Source organism: Anomaloglossus baeobatrachus, chromosome 5 (assembly GCF_048569485.1).
Source record: "Anomaloglossus baeobatrachus isolate aAnoBae1 chromosome 5, aAnoBae1.hap1, whole genome shotgun sequence".
In the NCBI taxonomy this organism is placed as follows: domain Eukaryota; kingdom Metazoa; phylum Chordata; class Amphibia; order Anura; family Aromobatidae; genus Anomaloglossus; species Anomaloglossus baeobatrachus.
In genome coordinates, this window is record NC_134357.1 from 74540577 (window position 1) to 74561744 (window position 21168).

A 21168-nucleotide genomic window follows, 5' to 3' on the forward strand; every position below is an offset into this window, starting at 1 on the left:
GATTGGCCGCAGCGGTCAAGTGACCAATGAACATCATGTTAGTACTTATACTTAATGAACTATAGACGTTGCGGTCCAACAGGTCCAGTTTGTGTCTGTCGTCTGACGGATCCATCCAAAAATGAAATTTCCACCGCAGATGTGAACACAGCCGTGTACTACCCTGTAAATGCGCAATAAAATCACTAGAGAGGCCAGAAACAGCTGCCAAATACATAATATAATACCTCCAGGAAAGAAAATAACACTGAAAACGTAAATAGTGGTTGTGTATTACAGGGTGGTATATAGGGGGCAATACGGCTAATCACGGATGTTCCTACGTGGATGGCAGCAAATTACAACCCGGCTTTGTCTGTTAGAACAAAGTAAGCAATGTGTAAGTTTGCTGACAAATACCTGCACCACATACTAATTATATACTATACGGTATACAGGAATAGCTGCAAAGAGGCTTAAATCAACAGGGAGCAAAACACTAACATAGGTCAATAGTGGGCAAAGCCCAAAGTCAGAGAGTTTCCGAGATTGGATGGAGCTTCATTATGGGACTTCAAGGTCACTACAGTTTCCCAAACTCCGCATGTAATAAGCAGGTTTAGAAGATGATCAGTAGCTTTAGGTGCCCTTCACCATCATTAAAGCAACATTAATTCACCAACATTTCCCTGTAGAACCAGTAAATAGTGGTCTAATGTGGAGGCTGTTCAGTGGTCACACAGCCTCATCGGTCACATGCCGTAAGTGTGAGCGGAGGTTGTCTTCACTTTCGGCACAGATCTCCTCTGCGAGGTGCCACCGGCTTGTTAGTACAGCCTTCTTGACGGACTACACAGAGGTCTCATTCTCAAAATCACCACTGATGAAGGGGCATGTGACCAAACCTGTCCATCCGCCTCTTCCAAACGAAAAACCCTGCTAATGGGAGACGACATGCAGTGTCTTGGAAGAGGAGCTCTATGAGGAAAGCTGCCGTAATAAGCAGAAGAACATGAAATACTTATATATGAGTAAGTGCCACAAAATTGTGTCCTCAACACTCAAAAACTCAAGTATGGGTAAAGTAGCAAACCCCTTTAAGGCTATGTGCCCACGAGACTCTGTAACCGCGGAATTTGCTGCGGGGAAAACCTGCGGATTTATCTGGATTTTCTAGATAAATCCGCAGGTTTTAGCAAGCACAGGCACTCCCCATATTATCCTATAGGACATGGGGAGTGTCTGTGTCCATGCTGCGGTATGTGCGGCTTCGGAATATGCTGCGGATGTGCCGCAGCCGCACGTAACTGCGTGTCAATTATTCCTGCTGAAATACCTGCGGACATCCAGGCCCTCCACTATGGAGATAGAGGCCGGGACTTCCACAGGTAAGTCGCACGAATGTCCACAGGTTTTCCCACAGCTATTTCGCTGGAATCCCGCAGCTATGTATAGCTGCGGATTCCGGGGAGCTGCTGCGGGAAACCTGCGGCCGTACCTGCGGATATATCGGCAGGTACAGAGTCCCATGGATACATAGCCTAAAGGCCCCATTACACATTGTGAGATCACTAAAACATCACAGGTTTTGTGACGCAACAGCGACCTCGCTAGCGATCTTGCCACGTGTGACACATAGCAGCGACCGGCCCCCCCACTGCGATATCGCCGATCGTACCTGAACGTCCTGGTTCATTTTTTGATTGTTGGTGTCCCGCTGGGCAGAATGCATTGCTGTGTTTGATGCCATAACAACGACAAGCGACCTCGTTGGCACGCCTGGGTGGAAACACTACGCCTCTATCGAGGTCTGAGTCGTCAGAATAGCTGCTGTGTGACAGGGTCCCAACGACCGCCGAGGTCGTTATACGGATCGCCGTATCGTTCCTGCGTCGTTAATTAGATCTGCCCGTTTGCCAGCTCACTAGCAACCATGTAGCGACGTACCAGCGATCCTGACCAGGTCGTATCGTTGTCGGGATCACTGGAACGTCACTACGTGTAATGGGACTCTAAGGTGGCCATACAAATTGGTTGATGGTTGAACAGGCAATCATCTCATGAATGTACAGTCATGCACAGTTTAATCCTTATTGGCCATCATTGACATTAAAGCCCTGCTCATTTCATGTTCAAGCCACATGTTCATGACTCCATCAGGCGTTCTCTCTGAAGCTTGAATTTGCATGTGCCTCTGATGGAGCCCTTCATTATAATGGGGCAGACAGTCAGTCACTTTGTATTAATCCCCAGTTCTGGCTGTGTCCGCCTTTTTTTTTCGGAATGGTAGATTAACAAGGTGGAGTCCACCGGTACAGAGGTGAGACGGTGCCATGTTTCGCTTGTGTATTGAAGGACTCTATTGGGGATTGTCCATATTTCATTTTCCACAGTTTTAGTGAAAAGCTCCAATGGAGCCATTGTTATGTGACCCTAATATGATGTCAATAAGGAATGTTCAATGATACCAAATAGAAGAGGAAAAATATTTTTGGAATATTTTGGGAGTATTTTGGGAATGGTCTTTCATGGTGTAGCGAGTATCAGATGAAAATTTTAAACAAGGCCGACCTCTTTCCAGATGAAGAAGTTCAGTCATAGGTTGGCTAAATAATCATTCGCTAACGTGTCCACCAAGGTCAACCTTTATCGGTGCTTAATAAATTGTAACTCTCAAATGTTTTTGCTTTCAGCTTTCTTCCACCCATAGGCTAATGCCGGCGTCACACGGTACGATATATTGGGCGATATGTCGTCGGGGTCATGTCGTTAGTGACGCACATCCGACATCGTGTGACATATCGTACCATGTGACAGCTACGAGCGACGGTGAACGAGCAAAAATACTAACCTTATCGTTGCTCGTTGACACGTCGCTCATTTTCAAAAAGTCGTTTCTTCTTCTGTGCTCTGGTTGTTCATCGTTCCCGGGACAGCACACATCGCTCCGTGTGACACCCCGGGAACGATGAACACAGCTTACCTGCCTCCTGCCGGCAATGCGGAAGGAAAGAGGTGGGCGGGATGTTTACGTCTCGCTCATCTCCGCCCCTCCGCTTCTATTGGGCGGCCACTGTGTGACGTCGCTGTGACGCCGAACGTCCCTCCCCCTTCAGGAAGTGGATGTTCGCCGCCCTCAGCGAGGTCATCCGGGAGGTAAGTGCGTGTGACGGGGGGTTAACGACTTTGTGCGACACGGGCAACTAATTGCCCGTGACGCACAAACGATGGGGGTGGGTGCGATCGCACGATAGAACATACCGTGTGACGCCGGCATTACTGTCTGGAATCAAACCATTGAGCCTGTGCTCTGTGGTCAGCTTCTCTGTCCCTCGGACCACTGCACATGCATCTTTTTTTTTCTCGCGTTTAGTTTTTGTTACCCTTGCTTTAATTCTATTAGGGTAACAGGTGTATTTACTTACTTGTTTCCCTGCCCAATCACCTTTCGGGTGTGGCTTTAAATACCTTCCTATTTATTGCTGGTGATATTCTCATTTTGAAGTCCAGCCATATTGCTATTAGTTTCTACCAGTTGGTGGAAGACCAGTTAGGATATTTCCCCCTGCTGTTTTTGTTCTCTACTCTGCACATATCTTATGTTTGTTGTCAGTAAGTAGACTGCATATTATTTTGCAATATTCATCCCCTCAGGTATTTTGTTGTTTGTTTTCCTCACTTTCTACTTCAGCGCACCTTCCCTTGTGTCGGTAATTTGCATTCTTCTCTCCCTTACAGAACCTTAGGAAGAACGTGAAGTGCTCGATGGCCGTTCAGGTAGCATAGGGCTGAGATGCTATTGTTTAGTCTGTGATCAGGGATATTCCAACTCCCGCAGGAACCACCAGGCACTGTAGGATTGGGATCCCTAGTCTATTTAAGAAATGGCAGGATCAGTTGCGGTTTTATAGTGCGTTACCATAATCCCTTGTAAGTTGCTGTACAAACATAACATTTGTTGTCATGGTTGTCTCCCTGTTTTAGGACAATAGTGACACCTTTAGGACTGGAGCCCCTCATGTCCATCTGGGTCTCTACATTTAAATGTTGTTTTGTTTCTCTTCGTGCTAATAAAGTTTTGCTGCTACCAGCTTTCCAGCAAGACAGCTCTGCAGCTGCTCTGTAGCTATGCCCCTTTTAAAGTTGCTAGGCTTCCTAGCAATTATTGTGACTATACAAATCCATTTGTATTCTGGCCCCCTTGGTGGAAGGACCTGTGAAGGAGTGTTCCAGAAGCCGGACTTTTTCCTTTTTGTTGATGTCTCCCCTGTTTGTCTTACCTTTCTTTGTGTTATATTAGTTCAGCGTTGAGGCTAGCGTCTCCCACCTGCCAATGCACTAGCCAGGGTAACTACAGGGTTTTCTCAGGGTCTCAGGTTCCTGCTGGGCAACAGTTGTGGAGACTGTATAAGGCCTGGCTAGGAGAGTAGAGACAGCTGCAGGTGAGGATAGGAGGTGTCCCATCTAACCCGCTCACTAGAGCTAGGGCCCACCATTGTTAGTGTTCCCCCTTTCTTGTGTTTTTTGCTGTAATTTTTGACATGCGTTAGACATTTGTTGGTCTGAATGTGCCCGCCACGTGGAAATTGCGACACTTGCGCTAGCTAAAAAATAAGAAAATGGGAATCCCCCAGGTCCAGTGATACCTTGCCACCGCTGGTCCAGTCTTTTTTGACAAGCTGCAGTAAACTACTCAGTGGTTAGCATTGCAGTCTTGCAGCGCTGGGGTCCTGGGTTCAAATCCCGCCAAGGACAACATCTGCAAGGAGTTTGTATGTTCTCCCTGTGGTTGTGTGGGTTTTCTCCCACACTCCAAAGACATACAGATAGGGAATTTAGATTGTGAGCCCCAATGGGGACAGTGTTGCCAATGTATGTAAAGTGCTATGGAATTAATAGCGCTGTATAAGTGAGTAAATATTATTATTTATTATTAATGACTACAGCTCAGAGGTGATAGTGATGTAGACGGCACGAGGCCGTGAGCTCAGTGATTGGCTGCAGTCCTCACGCACGCTATAGTCATAAAACCACAGCTGCAGAGGCAGTACTGAACCTGACAAGTAAAGCAAATTTTTTTTTATTTTTAGCATAATTATTTTAAATTTATGGCAGCAGAAACTTGAAAATGGAAAAACCCCTTTTAGTATGCATTTTTTTTTTTAATTTTTTTTATTTTAACGGTTTGCCCTATCCAAGAGCTTGTCTTACAAATGGCGAACTTTATATTTTATAGGAGTATGATTATAATTTTTTTTTTTAAGCACATAAAAAGGAAAAGTTGCAAAACTTTTCATAAGACACAGCTGTCGTAGACACTTTCCCTTCTGCTTTACATGTGGCATTTTCCTTTTAATAGGAGAAAGTGTGTGTGAGGATGTGTTTCTGCGGATTCCGAGTTATACAAGGCTCATTACCGAGCACTATTCAGCCCACTCTGCCGGCTTGTAGGCATAAAAGGCCGACACGATTGATGTTCGATGCTAATAAAAGTAATTAAATGGAGCAAGATAAAAAGAAGTCGCTTATGTGTTTCCATTAACATGCACCTTCTCTTTTTGCCTTTAAAATGGAGACATCGCCAGATAATCCCGGCTGTCACTTACCAGGACCCAGCACGATGATATGGTAATATCTGCCTCATATTCCATATGGTATAATAGCACATAAATTGTGTATCAGCAGAGAGGAGCGTGCAGACTCATGGTAATCACTGCTTTTAACAAATCAGCCCTTCATGTAGGTGCAGCCTTGAAAATGACACATATTGATCGCAGTCTTTTATTTTACAAGCGCATGAAATAAACGTTCACAGCAGCAGAACACTTATCAATAACATCTTATACAGGAGAATGGGGATTTATGGGGCGCACCAGACGGCTTCTGAAAACCCTGATGTGACTATATGAAATGCCGACCAATATCAGAACGTGGCGGCCGGGTAGTAACCCCCAGACGACAAGTAGAAGGAAAGTGTGGTTGGAATTTTACAATTTTAACCAACATTCTATGTAGAATGTATATGTTTATATTGTATTAAAGTGCACCAATCACCAGGATTTTCCTATATAACCTAAAGCCAGTGCTATACTGGCACTATCAGGCTGATTCTATACATATTATTAGTTGTCGGCTAGGATTTATAGATTTTGAAACACAAGCAAGTAAAGTTTGTAAAATGAGCAGTTTTTTGATTGACAGCAGCTGCCGATTAGCTAATAGCTGAGATGGGTTTTGATAGTGATTCCCGCCTCTTGCTCCTCCCTCATTATTTATTCTAATTCTATTATAGAATTGTGTTTCTAAGTGACTAGAAGGACTGTGCTGATGTCATACCCATGTGGCCAGAAGGGGTGGGGCCTCAGCCAACATATAGTAGCTGATACCAGGAAGCAACATTATTTTTCTGTTGGTTTTGCCGCCCCTTCTGGTCACATGGGTATGACATCAGCACAGGTCCTTCAAGTGACTTAGGCTGCTTTCACACTACGTTTTTTTAACATGCGTCCTGAACGTTTTTTAACGCAAAAACGGATCCAGTGCAAATGTGTTTTCATTTCAATGCATTTGCAATGGACTTGCATCAACATGCGTTCACCTGCGTTTGCGTGCGTTATAGTGAGGATCCAGCGAGTTGCAGTTTTTTAACATTTTTCAAAAAAGCCATATTATAGCGTTTTTGAGCTGCGTCCAAATACTGCAAATTGCTGGATCCTGACTATACTGCACGCAAACATATGTGAACGCTGGCATGCTGATAGACAGGATCCTGCTTGCTCTACTGAGCATGCCCAGAAACCAGCCTGGCGTGATCAGTCTCTCTCTCCCCCTCCCTCTCTACCCCTCCCCCTCCCTCTCTCTCTCCCGCCTGAGAGCTGCGGACACTCGTAACCAAGGTAAATAACTTGTAACCAAGCAAAGCGCTTATCTTAGTTACCCGATGTTTACGTTGGTTACGTGTGCAGGGAGCAGGCAGCCAGGCTCCTAGCAGCTGCGGATGCTCGTAACCAAGGTAAATATTGGGTATCCAAGCAAGTTATCCGATGTTTACCTTGGTTACGAGCCTCCGCAGCTGTCAGATGCCGGCTCCCAGTCTATCACGTTCAGTTCCACTGACTCCTGATCACATGACTCCAATGCCCGCGCATAAACTTAAAGTGACAGGATCCTGCAAAATAACACATGCGTTTGCATGCGTTTTTTTGCTGTAAAAGCAGGATCCGCTTTTACAGCAAAAAAATGTTCATGACGCATGTTAAAAAAACGTAGTGTGAAAGCAGCCTTAGTAAAACAAATCTATAATAGAATTAGCATAAATAACAGATAGGGGGAGGACGGACAGGCAGGGGGGGCGAGAATCACTATCAAAATTCACCCCAGCTATCAGCTGATCGGTAGCTGCTGTCATTCAAAAAGCTGCTCATTTTACAAACTTTACTTGCTTGTTTCAAAATCTATACATCCTAGCTGACAACTAAAGGTGTGTATAGACTCAGCATGATAGCCCCAGTATAGCACTGGCTGTAGGTTATATAGGACAATCCTGGTGATTGGTACGCTTTAAAAGGGAGATACATCTCATGACACTGCTAAAATTATCGTATTGTAGCAGAAAACACATGATGTAGGCTCTTTCAGTGACAGGATTGTATTAGTACCCTTGATAATGGAAGTAATAATATAATGATAAGAGATCCCCCTCCAATCCTGTCTGCTCCTTTATGGGTTATTCCCACCTTCATAGATGGGTATTGTCAAATAGTGCTTCTAAATACAAGCAATTTTGTAATTTACTGCTCATTAAAATGTTTAGCCGTTCTTGAGATATTACAATTTTTGTTTTGTGTATAGTATGTTGTCTCAGAGACCGAGCACTTGCGCGAGAATTGAATCGTTGAGTCGCATCACCCGGCACAGGCGGGCAACTCTCCGGACAAGAGCGTGCAGCTGCATAGAAACCCCGTCCGGAGAGCGTCAGGCCGTGCCGGGTGATGCGACTCAATTCTCGCGCGAGTCACTTGGAAGTGTGACACCGGCCTAACATGCAATGTTTGGAAGCTGGCCAGGATTACTGGAGTGTAGCATAACCTATAGCAATTAGACAGCAGCTGTGGTCTGTCTCCTAGGCAACGAGCTGTAAACAAAAAGAAAGCAAAGTGTTAAAAGCTATGTTAATAAGCAGCAAATTGCAAAAACATAGGAACCAATGGGGAAGGGTGCTGGGCTAACATAGAAAGCCATGGGGAAGGGTGATGGGCTAACATAGGAAGCCATGGGGAAGGGTGATGGGCTAACATAGGAAGCCATGGGGAAGGGAGATGAGCCAACATAGGAAGCCATGGGGAAGGGAGATGAGCCAACATAGGAAGCCATGGGGAAGGGCGACGAGCCAACATAGGAAGCCATGGGGAAGGGCGACGAGCCAACATAGGAAGCCATGGGGAAGGGTGATGGGTTAACATAGGAAGCCATCGGGAAGGGAGCCGAGCTAACATAGGAAGCCATGGGGAAGGGTGATGGGCTAACATAGGAAGCCATGGGGAAGGGTGATGGGCTAACATAGGAAGCCATGGGGAAAGACGATGGGCTAACATAGGGAGCCATGGAGAAGGGCGATGGACTAACATAGGAAGCCATGGGGAAGGGAGACAAGCTAACCTAGGAAGCCATGGGGAAGGGTGATGGGCGAACATAGGAAGCCATGGAAAATGGAGATGGACTAACATAGGAATCCATGAGGAAGGGCGATAGGCTAACATAGGAAGCCATGGGGAAGGGTTATAGGCTAATATAGGAAGCCATGGGTAAGGGTGATGGACTTACATTGAAAGCCATGGGAAGGGTGATGGACTAACATAGGAAGCCCAATACTGCTGTTTAACCACTGAGATGACACGGACAGTGGCATCTAAAGGAGTTAGTTACCAGTCTTCAGTATTCATCATTGTTGGCAATTATGTTACTTTCTTCCAAAAATGGCACCAAACCTGTCCACAAGGAGTGCCTGGTATGTTAGATTAGCTCCTTTGAAGTTAATGGAGCTGAGCTTGTATGTTACACCCAATACTTATAAGGAGGTGGCAATATTTTTGATAGAAAGCAGACATGTTTTTGTAGTCCTGGAAAATCCCTTTAAACTGCACATGTATATAATGAGTAGAAAACCCACAAACCCCATGTATAACTGGACTGATCTGTGTTTGGGCCCCAGAGTGAAGCAGCTCTTTCTGCCTCTACCAGGAAGAAGTCACAGCAGTGCGGTATTAAATGCGGACGTTTTGAACAGATTATCCTTTTCTAATGCTGTATTGTTTTTCCAAGTTATCTAATAATTCCATCTATGCCATACACTGGACTGATCTGTGTTTGGGCGCAGAGTGAAGCAGCTCTTTCTGCCTCTACCAGGAAAAAGTCACAGCAGTGCAAGAAATGTAAAGTTTTGAACATATGAAACCTCTCTAATGCTGGATATTTTTTACAAGTTATTTTAATAATTTTATCTATGCCGTACACTGGACTGATCCGTGTTTGGGCCCTGAGTGAAGCAGCTCTTTCTGCCTCTACCAGGAAGAAGTCACAGCAGTGCAGTAAATGCAGAAGTTTTGAACATATGAAACTTCTCTAATGCTGGATATTTTTTACAAGTTATTTTAATAATTTTATCTATGCCATACACTGGACTGAAAAGTAGAGCATGAAGATTTGTGTGAGGAGGGTTTTTTTTTTTTTTTTTTTTTAAAGAACAAAGCTTGCCCGCAATGAAATACAATATACGTGAACTAGATTTCTCCTTTCTTAAATAAAACAAAAAGAAAATCAAACAGAGCTCGCCGGGTCATGCGGAAGGCGAGACTGGAGGTAAGTTAAGACTATAAATCCCCGAGTATAAAGTTAAAGGAAACAGAAGGGATAGGTAAATGGGGGGTTATTAATGGAAAACCTGTCAACCGTATTTGCTTTTTCTTCTTGCATGGCTGCCTTCCAATTAGCATTAGATTTAAAAGTAGTGTTTAAAAGAAGACAAGGCGGCGAACAAGGAAAGCCGCCCAAATGCAGAGGAGCCAGTGGAAAAGCAGCAAGCTGCCAGGGACAATAATAAAAGGCGCTCACAGACGGGGCCGTGAATAAAAGCCTGACAAGGACTCAAAGGGGCCTTAGTTACAAAGTGAGATCCCAAAAAACTATCAAAGCTGCAAAAAAAGGTCTCTATTGGGATCATTTTATAATTCCACATTTACAGGCGCTGCCGGTCAGTTTCTTGGAAGCCGCTGTACACAGGCAGAGATAGATCTTGACTTTGAGGAGAAAGTCCATATTGTTCTTCAGATTTAGTGAAATCCATCAGTTTCCGTACAGTCACTGGGGCAACACTTTCCTTCTTTTTCTTTTTTTTTGTAGCAAACACTATTCACAGAAGTCTCCGATCAGGAAAGCTTTCTCCCAGAACCATGTCCTTTGTTAGGTTAAGTCAAGTAAGCAAGACCGGGGCTCCCGGTGCTTTGTCCCCGCTATTCACCCTATAATGCTACAACATGGGGCAGCGGCCCTACGACCCCTACGTCACTCTTCCTTTTTAGATCTAGCCCTCGTCTGAGATGCACTCGGCCACTATCCAGGCCTTTTCCTAACACACTTAAGACCACAAAGCAGAGGAAATGGCCAGTGCTTGAGCGGATGAACAGGCTTTTTCAATAGGACTCTTCAAATGAAAAGTTAAAAGTGATGAGAATAAGAAATTACTAAATTATCACTAATTATCATGGTAATGTGGCCAATTACCATGCTAATCAAGTGCCTGCATGTATATAGAATTGCAGCTATTGTAATGAGATTTTTTTGTTAGGGCCCTTTTAGAGGAGACGACAATCGATAAACGAGTTTTCATTGGATCGCTGGTTCCCAATTATCAGCCCTTGTAAACAGGACGAGCAAAGTGCTCATCTGTTGGGCGATTTAATTATTTCTAAAAAAATATATATATTGAAAAATCATTGCCGTCAGCAGCACATTGCCCTGTGTAAACAGGTGATGTGCTGCCGATAATATACAATGTGTATGGGGACAGAACGATCATATTAGCGATTGTTCTGTCACTTTGTTTTCCGGACAGTAAACAAAGGCTGAAACGTTGAATATAGACAATCTGCACACTTTACTTGCCCAAAATCGTTGAGAGCAAATGAGCCATTACTTCTGGGCTACAATGACTTGATCTATCCTTCTAAGGGTATGTGGCCACGATCAGGACCCTGCGTCCTGGACGTGGCAGGTCCCGACCTGTAGGGCCACGAGTCTCCTCCGTAGGAGACCGCAGCTGCTCGTGCCCACCATCGGGGCGCTGCGGTCTCGGTGTTCTCCCTGCAGAGAATACTTGCAATTCTGCAGCAAAGAATTTACATGTTTGCGGCTCAGAGAACCGCGCCGCAGGTCAGTTTATGCTGCGGGAAGTAGATGCACAGTGGGTACGGGATTTCAATAAATCCCATCCACTATGCATGTACTGTACAACGCAGCGATTTGCATGCAGCTGAAACATGCTGCGTCCAAAACATTGTAAACCCTGATCGTGCGCACGTACCCTTATACTACTGGACGTTACAGACCAGGAGACTCTGGATCATATCCTGCCAAAATGCCACTAAAAGATGTGTCATGGTTGACAGTCAAACAGTCATGTGTTGTCCGGCTGTAGAAGGTCGCAGCTTTTGGCTACACATTTTATTCTTCCTGCTGTGGTGTGAATGGTATTCTATGTATCTTCTCTGCTTGGGGGTTTCCCTTTCCTTTTAGGACCCTGCGGATATCCTCACCTTTCAGCTGCTAATCATCATCACTTCCCCTTGTGTCCTTAAGTACTCTCATTTTCCCTTAGGGTTTGCTGGTGATAGTGTTATTTTCCTACATAAGCCTTGGACGCAAGCAGTGGGCTTGTATCCCTCTGAAGTAGCTTGGTTGTTGTGGTACCCCTCTCAGTCATCCTGGAGATATGTCGTTCTTATACTTTCCCAATGTGTTCTCCTTGTGTGTGCTTTAGAACTTAGTGGGGTTGACTAAGCGCTCAACCCATCCGTTCCCTACATAGGGCCCAGCACAGGTTCAGCCAGGGTACGGTATCCTGCTCGGCGCAGAGGTGCGGAACCTATCAAGGGTGGTCAGTGCAGCCAGGGGCCAGCAAAAGGTTTAGTCAGGAGTCACCATCTCCCCCTTCCCTAGGCACAAGGTTTCAACTTCCCTTCTCTGTCGCCATATGAGAGGCACTTCCCCGAACCTGGAGTGACAGTTCTTCACACAACCATGTTCCTTTTAAAAGCCACAGATGTGAGTATATGCATGTACAGTACAGACCAAAAGTTTGGACACACCTTCTCATCTTTAGAACAACTATTAAGAGGAGACTTTGTGCAGCAGGCCTTCATGGTAAAATAGCTGCTAGGAAACCACTGATAAGGACAGGCAACAAGCAGAAGAGACTTGTTTGGGCTAAAGAACACAAGGAATGGACATTAGACCAGTGGAAATCTGTGCTTTGGTCTGATGAGTCCAAATTTGAGATCTTTGGATCCAACCACCGTGTCTGTAGAAAAGGTGAATGGATGGACTCTACATGGTTGGTTCCCACCGTGAAGCATGGAGGAGGAGGTGTGATGGTGTGGGGGGGCTTTGCTGGTGACACTGTTGGGGATTTATTCAAAATTGAAGGTATACTGAACCAGCATGGCTACCACAGCATCTTGCAGCGGCGTGCTATTCCATCCGGTTTGTGTTTAGTTGGACCATCATTTATTTTTCAACAGGACAATGACCCCCAAACACACCTCCAGGCTGTGTAAGGGCTATTTGACTAAGAAGGAGAGTGATGGGATGCTACGCCAGATGACCTGGTCTCCACAGTCACCAGACCTGAACCCAATCGAGATGGTTTGGGGTGAGCTGGACCGCAGAGTGAAGGCAAAAGGGCCAACAAGTGCTAAGCAATTCTGGGAACTCCTTCAAGACTGTTGGAAAACCATTTCCGGTGACTACCTCTTGAAGCTCATCAAGAGAATGCCAAGAGTGTGCAAAGCCGTAATCAAAGCAAAAGGTGGCTACTTTGAAGAACCTAGAATATAAGACATATTTTCAGTTGTTTCACACTTTAAGTATTTCATTCCACATATTTTAATTCATAGTTTTGATGCCTTCAATGTGAATCTACAATTTTTAAAGTCATGAAAAGAAAGAAAACTCTTTGAATGAGAAGGTGTGTCCAAACATTTGGTCTGTACTGTATATATACAGTACATATATATATTTTATTTTCCTACATTTCTTTTTTTATTTTAAACTTTCCCTTAACTTGTCTGGACATTTGAATTTCGGTACATATATGTGGGTAGCGTGCGGCCAAAATGTTGACATTCCCACTAAATTGTGTGGAACTAATCTAGAAAATAATCGTGCATGCTGGAAATTTTTAACAATCCGTATCACAGTTCAGTTTCTGCATGAACAGGGTTTTGTTTTGTTTTTTTTTTAACATTTGTCAAATCTCATCCACTCGTATTCCACTGCGGATTTTTTGTTCACAAATTACAGCATGAAACTAGCGTCAATTATAGTGTGAACATGCGCTATGGATCACACTCCGCCGGACATTTTTTTCCCCCATGAATGATCAAGAGTTCCTTGGCCAAACCTGTCAATTTCTAAGTCATTTTTTGAAAGGGAATCTGTAAACAGTTGTTTTCAACTCCATTTGAAAGAAGCATGATATAGAGGCAGAAACCCTGATTCCAGTGATGGATCACTTACTGGGCTGCTTGCTGCAGTTTTGATAAAATCTGTTTTATCTGCTGCAGATTTACTAGATCTCTGAATGCTGAGCCATGTATAACCCCGTCCACACCATAGATTGGCATCTTTCTGTGTACAGTGTGCATAGGCAGAAAACTGGCAATCAGAGTTAAGGATTGGGCTATATAGGGCTCATGAATACAGAAGACTACCTGGCAACACGTTTACTAGTTCTCTGAATGCTGAGCTCTGTATGTCCCTACTTCCACCACATATTAGCAGTTTCCTCCACAGTGTACACAGAAAGCTGCCAATCTGTGGTAAGGATTAGGCTATAAAGGCGTTCATAAATATGGAGGACTACCTGGTAACAGGTTTACTAGTTCTCTGAATGCGGAGCTTTGTATAACCTCGCCCACACCACTGATTGGCAGCTTTCTGTGTACACTGTGCATAGGCAGAAAACTGACAATCAGAGGTAGGGATTAGGCTATACAGGGTTTCCTAATATGGAGGACTACCTGGCAACAAGTTGACTAGTTCTCTGAATGCTAAACTCTGTATATCCCCGCTTAAACCACTGAGTGGCAGCTTTCTATGTACACTGTGCATAGGCAGAAAGCTGCCAGTTAGAGGGATTAGGCTATGCAGAGCTCATGAATATGGAGGACTACCTAGCAGCAGGTTTACCAGTTTTCTAGTGATAATCTACTGCTAATAAAACTCTAAATTTGATCAAAACCACAGCATGCAGCCCAGTAAGGGACAAATTGCTGGAATTGGGTTCTCTGTCTCTACATGGAGCAAAATCCTGGTGTCAGATTCCTTTACGATTTTTAAACCACTAACTATCCTCCACATTTTAGCACTTTGCAGAGTAGATCTTTGATGCTCTGCCCATAATGGAGAACTGGGTAGAAAACATTTACCAAACACCGTAACATTTTTGGATTTACCAAACACCGTAACATTTTTGTTTTTTTTTTCCTCTGCAAATGATCCATCCAAAAAAAAAAAAACGAAAAAAAAACAAAACAGATTACTCCTGAGCATGAAGTGGAAGGTTGCAACGATACAACTGGAAATGATATAATTTATTCATGATAACATCCCCTGCTTCCTCCGCTGGTTACGTTCCAACCACAATAAAACCAAATTTATCATGTAGTAAAGAGTTCCCCGCCAGACGTGGGGCCCGTCCCGCTCATTAGGACGTGAACGCTGAGAGCACGAGAATTGATTCCGACCGATGGATTTATAAATAGAAGCTTTAGACCCGTTCTCAGCTTTATAACATCTGCATCGCTCCGCTGTCGGGATGGAGCGCGGCTGCACTCTGTGCCGGGAACTGACCCCATTGCAGTTCTGCAAGGACTATTGTTTCTCACATGGCAATATGGGCATGAAGTGATTTATGAGTTCTGATATGGTTTTGCTGACAGGGGTTACTTGATCTAATTTTATACTTACAAGAAAAAAAAAAAAAAAAAGAAGAAGAACGTGGCCTGCCCTGTTAAGACTGGAAGAGCTTTCAGCGCTGAGCCCATGTTTACGTTGCGAGCAGAAAAAAAAAAAAAAAATCTGTTGAAAACGTAACCTGGGGCTCTGCTGGTCAAGACGGATTTATGCTAACAATACAGCCATTCCTGCAGATTTTGTCAAGTCCAGAGGATACTGCGCATTAACGTGATGGCATTTACATAGAACAGAGCCAGTAAATGATGTTTATCACAGTGATACTAATGTTTTCTGGCTTAAGGGAATTTATATGTACTCCGTTACACTGGGAAGCAAATGCCAATTGTTGGGTTCATTGGAAAGGAGAGGGGCATACCAAAAGATCATCTAATCCCCAGGATGAAACATCAGTTCCCACCATCAATAAAGCCACCACTCCCAAAATTGCTCTAAAACTGTATTACATTGAATGTCTAAGAGGTCCCCAACCTTTCTGACCATGAGAGCCACAATCCGCTCTGGGAGAGGGTCACGAGCCACATCCAGCTCTGAGAGAGGGTCACAAGCCACATCCAGCTCTGAGAGAGGGTCACGAGCCACATCCAGCTCTTAGAGAGGGTCACGAGCCACATCCAGCTCTGAGAGAGGGTCACAAGCCACATCCAGCTCTGAGAGAGGGTCACAAGCCACATCCAGCTCTGAGAGAGGGTCACGAGCCACATCCAGCTCTGAGAGAGGGTCACGAGCCACATCCAGCTCTGAGAGAGGGTCACAAGCCACATCCAGCTCTGAGAGAGGGTCACAAGCCACATCCAGCTCTGAGAGAGGGTCACAAGCCACATCCAGCTCTGAGAGAGGGTCACAAGCCACATCCAGCTCTGAGAGAGGGTCACAAGCCACATCCAGCTCTGAGAGAGGGTCACAAGCCACATCCAGCTCTGAGAGAGGGTCACAAGCCACATCCAGCTCTGAGAGAGGGTCACAAGCCACATCCAGCTCTGAGAGGGGGTCACAAGCCACATCAAGCTCTGAGAGAGGGTCACGAGCCACATCCAGCTCTGAGAGAGGGTCACAAGCCACATCCAGCTCTGAGAGAGGGTCACGAGCCACATCCAGCTCTGAGAGAGGGTCACGAGCCACATCCAGCTCTGAGAGAGGGTCACGAGCCACATCCAGCTCTGAGAGAGGGTCACAAGCCACATCCAGCTCTGAGAGGGGGTCACAAGCCACATCCAGCTCTGAGAGGGGGTCACAAGCCACATCCAGCTCTGAGAGGGGGTCACGAGCCACATCCAGCTCTGAGAGGGGGTCACGAGCCACATCCAGCTCTGAGAGGGGGTCACAAGCCACATCCAGCTCAGAGAGGGTCACGAGCCACATCCAGCTCTGAGAGAGGGTCACAAGCCACATCCAGCTCTGAGAGAGGGTCACAAGCCACATCCAGCTCTGAGAGAGGGTCACGAGCCACATCCAGCTCTGAGAGAGGGTCACAAGCCACATCCAGCTCTGAGAGAGGGTCACGAGACACATCCAGCTCCGGACCCTCACAGTAGTGACACCCAGAGCCCCCATTACCAGTAAAATGACAGCCAAAGCTATTCCACAGAAATTACACCAATACGGCATACCGAGATCCAGGGGTTCCCACCTAAAGGGTACTTTACACACTGCGATATCGGTACCGATATCGCTAGCAAGTGTACCCGCCCCCGTCGGTTGTGCGACACAGGCAAATCGCTGCCCGTGGCGCACAACATCGCTAACACCCGTCACATGGACTTACCTTCCCTGCGATGTTGCTCTGGCGGGGGCGGTTTGTATGGCGTCACAGCGACGTCACACAGCAGCCGTCCAATAGCAGAGGAGGGGTGGAGATGAGCGGGATGGAACATCCAGCCCACCTCCTTCCTTCCTCATTGCCGGTGGATGCAGGTAAGGAGATGTTCGTCGTTCCTGCGGTGTCACACATAGCGATGTGTGCTGTCGCAGGAACGAGGAACAACATCGTACCTGCAGCAGCAATGATATTTGCTAAAGGAGAGAAGTGACAACGAGCAACGATTTTTCACGTTTTTTGCGCTCGTTGACCGTCGTTCCTTGGCGTCACACGCTGCGATGTCGCTAACGGCGCCGGATGTGCGTCACTAACGACGTGACCCCGATGATGTATCATTAGCGATGTCGCAATGTGTAAAGCACCCTTTACGCCCATTCAGATCTTTGTCTTCTGTGTGGAATCATTCACAAAAGTCACCATCAGGAGACCTGCTCTTGATAGCTGGTTGCTAGAAGCTTGAAGACAGCTGGTTGCATCAAGCTTGGAGACAGTCACGAGCCACAAATCACAAGCCCACGAGCCACATGTGGCTCCTGAGCTACAGGTTGGGGACCTCTGGTCTAAAGTAACTATTGAAGGATGGAGGGTGCGAATGTCTTACAGGGTATAGCTGATAATTCTATGGAAGAATAACCTGTCCCCAGACTTGTGCTGTGTCCAAACCATGGCAGCATGAATGAGACACTGGCCGCATGGTGTCATATATTTATATTTTTTATATATATATATTTTACTATTATTTAACGGCCTGCAACTTTATCTCAAGCCATGGCAACTTGATGGATGAACGCTCTGTAGGAACATCGATGTTCTGCAAGCCTACATAGGTCCAGCAGGGTCTTCGCCACCATTTTCTTGATAGAAGCCATCAGGTTGCTGGCCTTCTTCTTAGCCTTGTTCCTTCTATTCTTCCAACCATAATGTCTTTCTGCAGTGATTTTTCTCTTTGTATGATATGTCCAAAGTAGGGACGTTGTAGCCATTGACTGACAGATCTCTACAAGACTCTACTGCATATCTATAGGGAGATTACGGTCAGTGAAAGGGATTAGGATGAGGAGAGGTCACCAGGCACCTGCCTCAGATTTGTTAGGCGAGACATGTAGCTTGCAAAGCCAGCCAGGGGCTATGTTTCCACTGAAACACTCCAGTAACCCATGATCATTTCATGGGGTGCTGGAGGGAGCTAATGTATTCACACACTGGCAACTGCTCCATTTAATTGCAGCCATCAGCGATTTTGGCTATGTGCACATGCTGCGTTTTTTTTTTGACGCTGCGTTTTTGTGCGTTTTTGGCCACTAAAAACGCACAAAAACGCACCCGCGTAAAAAAAACATGGCAAAAAACGCATGCATTTTTACCGTGATTTGGTGCGTTTATGGCTGCGTTTTGCTGCGTTTTTGATCTCTGCGTTTTGCTGCGTTTTTCCAATGCATTGTATGGGGGGAAAACGCAGAAAAACGCAGGAAAGAATTGACATGTCCATTTTTTTTTTTAAGTTCAAACACGCAGCTTAAAAAAAAGTTGTGTGCGGACAGCAAAAATGAAAACTCAGACTTTGCTGGGGAAGCAAAGTCATGCAGTTTTGAGGCCAAAAACGCACCCGAAAAACGAGCAAAACAGCCGCGAAAAACGCACTGTGTGAACTTACCCTAACAGTGGCATATGAATAGTTAACAGCAGCTCAGCTACCAGGGACCTGCCTCAGACTAGTCAGATGAGATACCGATTACAAAGATGGCTGGGGGCTACATTTACCATGTAACACCGCAGTAACCCACGATCGTTTTGTGTGGGGCTGGTCTTTGGGAGCCAGAGGACTCACATGTTGGCAATGGCTCCATTTAAATGCAGCTGTCAGCAGAATATAAATGGTTAACAGCCACAACCGAAACTCAGCTGTAAGACACAGAAGCCGGTTATGCTACATAGATGGCATCTATTATATGTGAAGGACAGTCCATGATGTTTATTCACGTTTCCATGTGGCAAGGGGTTATAGGCGATCTGCCAGGGTAACACTCTAGTGTGACTACAGACCAAAAAGTAAATGATTAAATTTGTGGAGCAAAAGTGTAAAGGCCCTGTCACGCACTGATAAATCTGCGGCAGATCTGTGGTTGCAGTGAAATTGTGGACAATCAGTGCCAGGTTTGTGGCTGTGTACAAATGGAACAATATGTCCATGATTTCACTGCAACCACAGATCTGCCAAAGATTTATCTCTGTGTGTGACGGGGCCTTAGGCTGTGTCCGCACTTTGCGTTTCAGCTGCTTTTTAGGTCCGTTTTGAACTGCACCTTTTCTTGCCAAAATGCATGCGTTTTGATTTTCCATAATAGTCTATGATGGGGATTTCTTGTCCGCACTTAGCATTTATAAACGCTGCATTTAATTTGCATAATTTGTGGCAAAAACCATGCGTTCAAAGAAGCAGCGTGTCAATTGTTTTTGCCATTTGGGCTGCGTTTTGCAAGTCAATGAGAAGTTGCAAAAAGCAAGAAACATCAAAATGTCAGCGTTTTACCTGCTTTTTAGCTGCTGAAACAAGGTGTTTTGGACTACCAACACGCAAGCTATTCTAACATTAAATTAATGGAATAGTATGACCCTTTACACACACACATAGTCCGACAATTAAAATAATGGAAAATATAAATTTAATTCTATTTTACCGCTAAATAGTATAAAACCGCTATAAGTATGAGAAATATAACTATAATCTTTATAATTTCAATAATTCGATATGTGTTCCTTTTTTTCCCCATTTTTTCATTGTGTTTGACTGTTTAAACTTTATTTATCAGTGTCTTTATGTTCAAAACGCATCTTTACAAATGCAATGGAAAAGCATGTAAAAATCGCTAAAACGCGGCTAAAACGCGATAAATATGCATGTGTTTTTAGCACTAATTCGTGGTCAAAAGCAACTTTGGCAAAATCAATTACTGCCAGAGGGTGCGTTTTGAACTGCAAGTAGGGTGACGCAAGGTGCGGACATAGCCTGAACCCAACACGGTGGGGCAGATTTAGGTCAACCAATCACAGCCCAGCTACAATTTCAATAGCGCGGTTTAAAAACTTAAAGCTCACCTCTGATTGGTTACTATTGACAGCAAAAAGGACAGGTTTACTTTTAGACAGTATTGATGAATGAGAACTATAATAACCTCTCCTCCCCCATTTACCAGAGCAGCACTTTTTGTGATATGCTAGAAAAAATATATTTGCATCGATAAGCATACATTACATATCAAAAAAAAAAAAAAAAAAAAAAAAAAAATCACATTATAAAATAGCACAGAATACAGCAGAGGAGACGGAAATAAGAACTTACAGAAGCGGACAGAATCTCTTTGGCAGTGCTATGACTAAAGATTGCGGCGTCTCCTTCAATGCATCGGAACCAAAATCAGACCTAGAATAGAAGAAGGATATACAGAATGTCAAAAAGGAGAACAGTTTGGATGGGACTACAATAAATGGACAATTAAAGGGAACCTGTCACCTAGAATATGCGTTTTGACCTATTAGCAGACGCATGTGTGCCCTAATTACACCTCCCTACCCATCCTTGTGTTGTAAAATTGTATAATATGAAAGTTAAAAAAAATGTTTTATTACCTTCATATTTCCTATGTAAATTAGGGAGCTTCTGGTCACAGGGGCGGTGCCTTGCCCCTGAATACTTTCCGTGGTATCACGCCCCTGTGGGCGTGATACCATGGAGTCACATGAGCGACGTCCCCGTCGCTCATTCTATCCTGCGCGCATTGTGGCAGGCTTCTTTTCCGGGTGTTCACGCGCCGGCTTCAGACGCGCACTGCGCATGCGCAGTGCGTGTCTGAAACTGACAAGGAGAACCCGGAAGAGAAGCCTGCCGCAATAGTAAGTGTAAGGATATGTGCCCACGGGGACAGTGTCCTGCGGATATATCCGCAAGACATTCCGCAGGTGCTCCCAGGAAACAGCACCACAACTTTTGTCTGTTTCCATGCTGCGGAATGTCGTGCGGATATGGTGTGGGCTTTCTGCATTGAGGATACAGTACCATGGCTTCGGCACTGCATCCTCAATGCAGAACGAGTGCTGCAGTGATCGGGGGAGTTCATACTTAC

General features: G+C 45.0%; 1 protein-coding gene across 1 annotated transcript in view; it reads right to left on the reverse strand.

Moving 5' to 3' along the window:
• Positions 1–21168, reverse strand: part of LZTS2 (leucine zipper tumor suppressor 2) — a 215411-nt gene that overhangs the window by 97832 nt on the left and 96411 nt on the right. Inside the window, exon 2 of the mRNA XM_075348591.1 lies at positions 20388–20468. The gene's annotated coding sequence lies outside the window, so the exon portion shown is untranslated. The remainder of the gene's footprint in view (positions 1–20387; positions 20469–21168) is intronic.